This window comes from Cervus canadensis, chromosome 2 (genome assembly GCF_019320065.1).
Source record: "Cervus canadensis isolate Bull #8, Minnesota chromosome 2, ASM1932006v1, whole genome shotgun sequence".
NCBI classification, from domain to species: Eukaryota; Metazoa; Chordata; class Mammalia; order Artiodactyla; family Cervidae; genus Cervus; species Cervus canadensis.
Window position 1 is genome coordinate 12,116,976 of NC_057387.1, and position 11,675 is coordinate 12,128,650.

The following is an 11,675-nucleotide window of genomic DNA, read 5'->3' on the forward strand; positions in this document are numbered from 1 at the left end:
GGGACTGAGCACTAAAGTGTTGGGTTAAGAGAGAGAATCCTGGGAGAGGACTGCTGTTTGCTGCATAGACACAACAGAGGGGATGGGAATGAGGGGCTCCACGGCTGGGAATGGTCCTGGAGGAATCCTGGTCTGCTTAGGAAATGAGGCACCATCGTTGAATGGTGCATGAAGGGGGCAACACTGCTCCCCACTCTCCAGCCCCAGCCTCCAAGGCACTGGGAGGGACTCCACCCAAAGTGAGCAACTGCAGCCTGTTTCAACTTTCTACCAGTCCCCACCACAACTCGCCTACACTGCACCCCAGTCGTGGCCACCATATGCTAATCAACTGCCTGCCCATAAGTGTGCCTCTTCAGTCACTGCTTTGACTCCCTCCCACCAGAGCAGGAAAAAGATACCTGAGGGTGCATACATTAAAAGGTTTGGTCAAAACCAAAGCTGAGCCTTGGGGGTGGTGCAACTAAGAAAGAAGAAAGGAAATCTTTCCATGCAGCTTCACAAGTCATGGAGTAAATCCCACAGGTCAGCTTGTCAAATCTTGCATATGTGGAATATCTCAACAGACAATGAGTGTTCCCACAATTCAGACCTTATACTTAAGAGTAGGGAACTTTGAGGGCAAGTACATGTGGGAGTTGGGCCAGATCAGAGTATAAGCTGGTCCCACAGTGCCCACAGCAGGTCCACAGACTTACCTAGAGATACTAGAGGGCCTTCTGGGGAAGCAAGAATTGGCTCTGTGTCACTGAGGAACTGACTGAGGAAACGCCAGGAAAATATTCTTACTAGTATTATTCTTTTCTTTATTTTGTTTTGTTCATTTGCTGGTGTTGTCTCTATTTTCTTATTTTTGTTATATATACATATAATTTTAATATATGTATTTTAAAATGTTTTATTTTTACCTTATATTTTTATTTGTTTTTTTGTTTGCTTTTAACTTTATTGTTTCTTTTTTGATTGTTTTTGTGAGCTTGTTTTCTTCCCTTTTTTTCCTTATCTTTTTATTTTCCTTTTTTTGTTTTGTTTTGTTCTGTTAGTTTGTGTGCATGCTAAGTTTGTTCTGTTAGTTTGCATGCATGCTAAGTTGCTTTAGTTATGCCCAGCCCTGTTCAGTCCTATAGACTGCAGCGTGCCAGGCTTCTCTGTCAAGGGGATTCTCTTGACAAGAATACTGGAGTGAATTGCCATGCCCTCCTCCCAGGGGACCTTTCCAACCCAGGGATCCATCCCGCATCTCTATGTCTACTTGCATTGGCGAGTGGGTTCTTTACCACTAGCGCCACCTCGAAAGCTCTTTTGTTAGGTTAGCACTTACGGATTGTTCTCATTTTTTAAATGCATTTATTTTTCAATAAAGGATAACTGCTTTATAATATTGTGTTGATTTCTGCCATACATCAACGTGAATCAGCCATTGGTATACATATGTCTCCTCCCTCTTGAACCTCCTTCCTACCTCTCACCCCATCCCATCCCTCTAGGTTCACAGAGCCCCAGGGTGAGTTCCCTGAGTCATACAGAAAATTCCCACTGGTAATATGTTTTACATATGGCAGTGTATATGTTTCCACTCTACTCTCTCCATTTGTCCCACACTCTTCTTCTCCCCACCCCACCCCTGGGTTCATAGGTCTGTTCTCTATGTCTGTGTCTCGATTGCTGCCCTCCAAATAGGTTCATCAGTACCATCTTTCTAGATTCCATACATATGTGTTAATATATGATATTTGTTTTTCTCTTTCTGACTTACTTCACTCTATATAGTAGGCTCTAGGTTCATCCACCTCATTGGCACTGACTCAAATGTATTCATTTATATGGTTGAGTAACATTCCGTTGTGTATATATACTACTGCTTCTTTATCCATTCGTCTGTCAACAGACAGGTTGCTTCCACGGCCTAGCTATTATAAATAGTGCTGCAATGAATACTGGGGTACATGTGTCTTTCTTGATTATGGTTTTCTCAGGGCATATAACCAGTAGTGGGATTGTTGGGTGATATGGTAGTTTTATTCCAGTTTTTAAAGGAATCTCCATACTGTCTTCCATAGTGGCTGTATCAATTTACATTCCCACCAACAGTGCAAGAGGGTTTCCTTTTCTTTGCATCCTCTCCAGCTTTCATTGTAGGTTTTTTTTATGATAGCCATTCTGACTGGTGTGAGGTGGTGTTTTATTGTAGTTTTGATTTGCATTTCTCCAATAATAAGTGAAAATTCACAGAGTCAGACACTACTGAGCAACTGAACTGATTGAAGAGCAATGCTGAGCATCTTTTCATGTGTTTATTAGCCATCTATATGTCTTCTTTGGAGATATGCCTGTTTAGGTCTTTTGCCCACTTTTTGACTGGATTTTTCTTTTTTCTGGTATTGAATTGTGTGAGATGCTTGCATATTTTGGAAATTAATCCTTTGCCTCTTGTTTCATTTGCTATTACATTCTCCCATTCTAAGGGTTTTCTTTTCACCTTGTTTATAGTTTCCTTTGCTGTGCAAAAACTTTTAAGTTTCATCATAATCCATTTGTTTATTTTTGTTTTTATTTCCATTACTCTAGGAGATGGGTCATAGAGAATTTTGCTGTGATTTATGTCATAGAGGGTTCTGCCTATATTTTCCCTTAAGAGTTTATAGTTTCTGATCTTACATTTAGGTCTTTAGTCCATTTTGAGTTTACCTTTGTGTGTGGTGTTAGGAAGTGTTCTAATTTTATTCTTTACACATAATTGTCCAGTTTTCCCAGCACCACTTGTTGAAGAGATTGTCTTTTCCACATTGTATATCCTTGCCTCCCTTTTCAAAGACCAAGTCCCCATAGGTGCATGGGTCTATTTCTGATCTTTTTATCTTGTTCCATTGGTCTATATCTCTGCTTTTGTGCCAGTACCATACTGTCTTGATGATTGGAGCTTTGTAGTATAATAAGAAGGTTGATTCCTCCAGCTCAAATCTTATATCCCAAGATTGCTTTGGCTATTCAAACTCTCTTGTTTTTCCATACAAATTGTGGATTTTTTGTTCTAATTCTGTGAAAAATGTCATCAGTAATTTGATAGGGATTGCATTGAATCTGTAGATTGCATTTGGTAGTATAGTCATTTTCACAATATTAACTCTTGCAATCCAGGAGCATGGAACATGTCTTCATCTGTTTATGTCATCTTTGATTTCTTTCATCAGTGTCTTACAGTTTTCTGTATACAGCTCTTTTGTCTGCTTAGGTAGGTTTATTCCTAGATATTTTATTCTTTTAGTTACAATGGTAAATGGGGTTGATTCCTTAATTTCTTTTTCATTGTTAGTGTTCAGGGATGCAAGTGATTTCCATGCATTAATTTTGTATCCTGTGACTTTACTAAATTCACTAATTAGCTTTAGTGATTTTCTGATAGTATCTTTAGGGTTTTCTATGTATAGTATCATGTCATTTGCAGACAGTGAGAGTTTTATTTCTTCTTTTCCAATCTGGATTCCTTTAATTTGTTTTTCTTTTCTGAATGGCATAGCTAGGACTTCCAAAACTATGCTGAATAACAGTGGCAAGATTGGGCATCCTTGTTCCTAATCTTAGAGGGGATGCTTTCAGTTTTTCACCATTGAGACTATTGTTTGCTGTGGGTTTAGCATATATGGTCTTTATTATGTTAAGGTAGGTTCCTTCCATGACCATTTTTTGAAGATGCATTACCATAAATGGGAGCTGACTTTTGTCAAAAGTTGTTTCTGCCTCTATTGTGATTACATATAGCTTTTATCTTTTAATTTGTTAATATGGTGTATCCCACTGATTGATTTGCATATACTGAAGACTCCTTGCATCCCTGGGATGAACCCAACTTGATCATGGTGTATGATATTTTTAATATGCTGTTGAATTTTGTTTGCTAGAATTTTGTTGAGGATTTTGCAACTATGTTTATCGGTGATGTTGGCCTATAATTTTATTTTTTTCTGATGTCTTTGTCTGGTTTTGGTATCAGGATGATTGTTGCCTCATAAAATGAGTTTGGAATTGTTCCTTTCTCTGCAATTTTTTTGAGAGTTTCAGAAGGACAGGCATTATGCCTTGTCTAAATGTCTGGCAAAATTCACCTGTGAAGACATCTGGCCCTGGGCTTTTGTTTCTGGGGAGATTTTTGATCACTGTTTCTATTCCAGTGCTTGTAATTATCTTGTTCATAATTTCTATTTCTTCCTGTTTCAATCTTGGGAGGTTGAACTTTTCTAAGAATCTGTCCATTTCTTCCAGGTTGTCCATTTTATTGCCATATATTTGCTCATAATAGTCTCTTTGTATTTATGCATTGTCTGATATAACCTCTCCTTTTTCATTCCTAGTTTGTTTTTTTTTTCTCTCTCTCTTTTTGTCTTGATGAGTCTGGCTAGTGATTTGTCAATTTTGCTTATCTTCTCAAAGAACCAGCTTTTAGTTTCATTAATCTCTACTATCATTTTCTTCATTTCTTTTTCATTTATATCTGTTCTGATCCTTGTGATTTCTTTTCTTCTACTAATTTGGGGCGGGGGTTGGTTCTTCTTCCAGTTGTTTTATATGTAAAGTTAAGTTGTCTTTTCTACTTTTTTCTTGTTTCTTGAGGTAGGATTTTATCGCTATAAATGTCTCTCTTAAAACTGCTTTTGCTGCATCCCATAGATTTTGGGACATTGTGTTTTCATTGACATTTGTTTCTAGAAATTTTTTGATTTCCCTTTTATTTCTTCAATAACCTGTCCATTATTTAGAAACATATGATTTAATTTCCATGTGCTTGTGCTTTTTACATTTTTTTTCCTTGTAATTGATATCTAGTCTCATAGCATTGTGGTCAGAAAAGATGCTTGATATGATTTCAGTTTTCTTAAATTTACTGAGGCTTGATTTGTTGCCCAAGTGTGGTCTATCCTGGAGAATGTTCCATGTGCACATGAAAAGAAAGTGCATTCAGCATTTGGATGGAATGTCCTGAAGATAACAATTACGTCAGTCAGTCAGTCAGTCAGTTCAATCACTCAGTCGTGTCTGACTCTTTGCAACCCCATGAATCGCAGCACACCAGGCCTCCCTGTCCATCACCAACTCCCTGAGTTTATCCAAACTCATGTCCATTGAGTCAGTGATGCCATCCAACCATCTCATCCTCTGTCATCCCCTTCTCTTCCTGCCCTCAATCTTTCCCAGCATCAGGGTCTTTTCAGATAAGTCAGCTCTTAGCATCAGGTGGCCAAAGTATTGGAGTTTCAGCTTCAACATCAGTCCTTCCACTGAACACCCAGGATTGATCTCCTTTAGGATGGACTGGTTGGATCTCCTTGCTGTCCAAGGGACTGTCAAGAGTCTTTTCCAACACCATAGTTCAAAAGCATCAATTCTTCAGCACTCAGCTTTCTTTATTGTCCAACTCTCACATCCGTACGTGACTACTGAAAAAACCATAGCCTTGACTAGACGAACCTTTGTTGACAAAGTAATGCCTCTGCTTTTTAATATGCTATCTAGTTTGGTCATACCTTTCCTTCCAAGGAGTAAGCCTCTTTTAATTTCATGGCTGCAATCACCATCTGCAGTGATTTTGGAGTCCCCCAAAATAAAGTCAGCCACTGTTTCCACTGTTTCCCCATCTATTTGCCATGAAGTGACGGGACTGGATGCCATGATCTTAGTTTTCTGAATGTTGAGCTTTAAGCCAACTTTTTCACTCTCCTCTTTCACTTTCATGAAGAAGCTCTTTAGTTCTTCTTCACTTTCTGCCATAAGGGTGGTGTCATCTGCATATCTGAGGTTATTGATATTTCTCCTGGCAATCTTGATTCCAGCTTGTGCTTCCTCCAGCCCAGCGTTTCTCATGATGTACTCTGAATATAAGTTAAATAAGCGGGGTGACAATATACAGCCTTGAGGTACTCCTTTTCTGTTTGGAACCAGTCTGTTGTTCCATGTCCGGTTCTAACTGTTGCTTCCTGACCTGCATTCAGGTTTCTCAAGAGGCAGGTCATCTGGTCTAATGTGTCACTTAAGGCTTGTGTTTCCTTATTAATTTTCTGTTTTGATTATCTGTCCATTGGTGTAAGTGGGGAGTGAAAGTTCTTTACTAATATTGTGTTACTGTCAGTTTCTCCTCTTATGTCTGTTAGTGTTTGCATGTGTATTGAGAGACTCCTATGCTGGGTGCATAAATATTTACAATTGTATGGCTTCTTGTTGGATTGATCCTTTGATCATTATGTAATGTCCTTCCTTATCTCTTCTAATGTTCATTATTTTAAGGTATATTTTGTCTGATATGAGAATTGCTACTCTGGCTTTGTTTTGATTTCCATTTGAATGGAACATCTTTCTCCATCCTCTCACTTTCAGCCTGTATGTGTCTCTCAATCTGAAGAGGGTCTCTTGTAGACCACATATGCATGGGTCTTGCGTTTATAACCATTCAGCCACTCTGTCTTTTGGTTGGAGTGTTAAGTCCATTTATATTTAAAGTAATTATTGATATACGTGTTCCTACTGGAATTCTCTTGTTTTGTTTGTTTTGATAGGTCTTTTGCTTCTCTTGTGCTTCCTGTCTATAGAATCCCCTTTAATATTTGTTGTAAAGCTAGTTTAAAGTGAAAGTCGCTCAGTTGTGTCCAATTCTTTGCCACCCCATGGACTTCTCTCAGTCCACGGAATTCTCCAGGCCAGAATACTGGAGTGGGTAGCCGTTCCCTTCCCCAGATGATCTTCCCAACCCAGGAATCAAACCAGGGTCTCCTGGATTGCAGGCGGATTTTTTTCACCATCTGAGCTATCAGGGAAGCCCTGATAAAGCTAGTTTGGTGGTGCTAAATACTCTTAACTTTTCCTTATCTGTAAAATTTTGATTTCTCTGTTAATTTTGAATGAGATTCTTGCCAAGTAGAGTAATCTTGGTTGTAGATTTTTCCTTTTCAGTATTTTAAATATATTCTACCATTCCCTACTGGTCTGCAGAGTTTTTGGTGAAAGATCAGCTATTAATTGTATGGGGTTTCCCTTGTATATAACTTGCTGCTTTTTTTATATTAAAATTTCAGTTTTATTGAGATACAGTTGACATGAAACATATTGAAAGTTTAAGGTGTTTAGTGTGATTTGATACATATATATATTGTGAAATGATTACAACAATAAGTTTAGTTAATACCACACAAGTGGTTTTCTTTTTTAAATAATAGGTTTACATTTAATTAATTTATATTAATCTTATATCCTATACAAATATATTTAAAATTTTGTATTTCATACATTGCTATTAAATGTCCATAGAGCATTTAGAAAAGCTGGCAACAAGATAAACATTACTAAATTTCAAAAAGTAGAATTCTTTTTGTGTGTGTGTGATTCAGTTATACACATACACATAGATTATTTTGGAAATTATTTTCCATTATAGGTTATTATAAGATATTGACTATAATTCTGTGCTATACCATAAACCTTTGTTGCTTGTTTCATATATTATTTTTAATTTAGAAATCTAGTGTTCTATTCATACTGAATCAAACATATGGAATCAAAATGTCATAAATTTTTAGTTATGCAAAAATTCACATTTTTTAAATATATATAATACATATTATTTATGTATATATGCATGCAAAAGCCTTTCTACTATGCTTGGTAAAGGCTTGAAAAAGAATTTTTTTTTTAAAAAGAGATGGAAAAACTGGAAAACATAAACCAAATGAAATGGGAGCACTGAATATGGACTAGAAAAAATGAAACAAACGAGATAAAAGTAAAAGATTCTCATATAGTCCAGTTGTTTTTAAACATGTCTGTTCATTTGAAACATATCTGAAGCTTTGGCAAAAAAAAAGAAAAAAGGAATACCGGGCATTTGTATTTTTCAAAAAAATTCCAAGATAATCTGATATGCATCTGCATTTTAAAAAGTGATAACAGGTTTTTCTATTAATTGGTAGTTTTGATGATATGTGCTGTGCTGTATTTAGTCACTCAGTTGCATCTGACTCTGTGAGCCCATGGAGTGTAACCCACCAGATTCTACTGTCCATGGGAATTCTTCAGGCAAGAATACTGAAGTGGGCTGCTTTGCCCCCCTCCAAGGGATCTTCTCAACCCAGGGATCGAACCCATGTCTCCCACATTGCAGGTGGATTCTTTATTATCTGAGCCACCAGGGAAGCCCAAAAAGACGAGCGGGTAGCCTATCACTTCTCCAGGGCAACTTCCAGTTCCAGGAATCAAATTCAGGTCTCCTGCATTGCAAGCGGATTCTTTACCAGCTGAGCTACCAGGGAAGTCCTTTGATAATATAGAATTCTATTATTTTTCTGTTTACCAATCATGATGCAATGGTATTAAGTAATAGTTACATAATCATAATAGTAAAAGATGTTTATCAGTTTTCACAATCGATAGCCAGACAAAAAATAACAGACAATTACAGTTGCAAGCCATAATGGAAACATAATTAACCTAACAATATAAAATAGTTACATACAATTTGGGGGATCAAACAGAGGGATGTGGTAAGTGTATACATGCACAGGTTTTCATCTGCTCTGCCACTCTATGTCTTTTGGTTGGTGCATTTAATCAATTTACATTTAAGGTAATAATTGAGATGTATGATCCTATCACCATTTTCTTGATGTTTTGGGTTTATTTTCTGTAGGTATGTCTTTTCCTTCTCTTTCTTCTTGCCTAGAGAAATTCCTTTAGCATTTGTTGTAAAGCTTGTTTGGTGGTGCTAAATTCTCTTAACTATTGCTTCTCTGGAAAGCTTTTGATTTCACCAACAAATATGAAGAAGAGTCATGCTGAGCAGAGTATTCATGATTGTAATGTTCTTTCATTTCATCCTTAAAAATGTCATGCCATTCCCTTTTGGCTTCTACAGTTTCTATTGAGACATTAGCTGATAGCCTGATGGCAGTTCCTTTGTATGTTATTTGCTGTTTTTGCCATGTTGCTTAATATTTTATCTATGTCTTTAATTTTTGTCATTTTGATTACTATGTGTCTCAGCGTGTTCCTCCTTGGTTTTACCCTGCCTGGGACTCTCTATGCTTCCTGGACTTGGTTGACTATTTCCTTTTCCATGTTAGGGAAGTTTTCAGCTATTATATCTTCAAATATTTTCTTAGATCCTTTCTCTCTTCTCCTTCTGGCACCCCTATAATGCAAATGTTCATGTGTTTAATGTTGTCCCTTAGGCCTCTTAGATTCTGTTCATTTCTTTTTTCTGTATTCTGTTCTATGGCAGTGATCTCCACCATTCTGTCCAGGTCATTTATTTGTACTTCTGCCTCATTATTCTGCTATGGATTCCTTCTAGCATATTATTCATCTCTGTTTACTTATTCTTTAGTTCTTCTGGGTATTTCATAAACATTTCTTGTATCTTCTCGATCTTTGCCTCCATTCTTTTTCCAAGATCCTGAATTATATTCACTGTCATTATCCTGAATTCGTTTTCTGGGAAGCTGCTTATCTCTGCTTCATTTAGTTGTTTTTCTGGGGATTTATCTTGTCCCTTCATTTGGGACATAACTTTCTGCTTTTTCATACTGATTAACTTTCTGTAATGTGGTTTTGTTTTAGTCACTGTGGGATTGTGGTTCTTCTTGCTTTTTCTGTCTGCCCTCTGATGGATGAGGTTAAGAGGCTTGTGTAAGGTTCCTGATGGGAAGGACTGGTCTGGTGGGCAGCACCTTACTGAGTAAAACTTTAATTCAATTATCTGCTGATGGGTGGGGTTGCACTCCTGCCCTGAGGAAACCCAACCCTTGAATCTATAGCTCTATCAATTTAATTCAGTCTCTCAGTCTTGTGTCTGACTCTTTGTGACCCCATGGATGGCAGCACACCAGGCTTCCTGTTCATCATGAACTCCTGGAGCTTGCTCAAACTCATGTCTATCAAGTCAGTGATGCCATCCAACCATCTTATCCTCTGTCTCCCCATTCTCCTCCTGTCTTCAATCTTTCCCGGCATCAGGGTCTTTTCCAGTGAATCAGTTCTTTGCATCAGGTGGTCAAAGTACTGGAGCTCTAGCTTCAGCATCAGTCCTTCCAATGAATATCCAGGACTTATTTCCTTTAAGATTGACTGGTTGGATCTTCTTGCAGTCCAAGAAATCCTCAAGAGTCTTCTCCAACACCAAGGTTCAAAAGCATCAATTCTTCACTGCTCAGTTTTATTTATGGTCCAAGTCTCACATCCATACATAACTGCTGGAAAAACCATAGCTTTGACAAGACAAACCTTTGTCAGAAAAGTAATGCCTCTGCTTTTTTAATATGTTGTCTAGGTTGGTCAAAGAGTTTCTTCTAAGGAGCAAGCATCTTTTAATTCCATGGCTGCAGTCACTATCTGCAGTGATTTTGGAGCCCAAGAAAATAAAGTCTGGCATTGTTTCCCCAACTATTTGCCATGAAGTGATGGAATCAGATGCCATGATCTTCGTTTTTTGAATGTTGAGTTTTAAGCCAGCTTTTTCACTCTCCTCTTTTACTTTCATCAAGAGGCTCTTTAGTTCTTCACTTTCTGCTGTAAGGGTGGTGTTATCTTCATATTTGAGGTTTTTCATATTTCTCCTGGCAGTCTTAATTCCAGCTTGTGCTTCATCTAGCCTGGCATTTCTCATGATGTACTCTGCATATAAATTAAATAAGCAGGGTGACAATATACAGCCTTGTCATACGCTTTGTGTGTGTGTGTTTTTTGGGGGGTGTCCACTGGAATCCTGTCTGTTGATGACTGGATTTATGTTTCTGTCTCACTTGTTGTTTGGATGAGGCTTCCTGTACTGGGTGCTGCTGGAAGTTGGGCAATGTTAGGTCTTGTATATACAGGTGGAAGCCTTCATGGGAATTCTTACTATTTAATACTCCCTGGGGTTTGGATTTCTCTGGCAGTCAAGGGTCCTGGACTCAGTGCTCCTGCTCCAAAGACTCAGGCCTGATCTCTGGCTGGGAAACCGAGTTTCCACAAGTAATTTATTATGGCATTAAAGGGGGTTAAAACAAACACACAAAAACAAAATGAGAAGCAAAAGACGAACCCCAGATAAATGGCACATACTAAGTCAGACATTAAAAACAAAAACAGTGGAAAATACACACACGCACACCCAAAGAATACCAAAACAATCCAAAGAAAAGAAAGTACAAGAGAGTGACCTGGAAAACAAAGGAAACCAAAAACAATATAAACCAATTAAGAACAAAACTGACTAAAACATAAACTAGAAAGCAAAACCAAAGCAAAGTGACAACTGAGGAATAAAGCAAAGAAAACTAAACAAACTAACAAACATGTTGAAAAAAAGAAAGAAAACGAAGAAAGGAAGGAAAATAGAAAAGCAAAGTTAAATAGAAGTATATTAAAAAGATATATATATATACGTTCCATGACACAAAGTCTACCTAGTTGGTCATGTGGATTTGATCTGTGACTTGTACAGCTGGTGAGGAGGTTTTCAGTCCTCTTCCTTATCCACACTGCCCCTGGATTTCAACTGTGGTTTTAACTCCACCTCTGCATTTGGTGGAGAGTTTTCTCTTCAGGCTGCCCTGGAGGAGTTGGGTCTGACCCAGTAAGGACCTACAAAATGGACAATTGGGAAGAAACAGGTAATTCTTGGAAAGGTACAGTTTTCAAAGATAGAATCAGGAAGA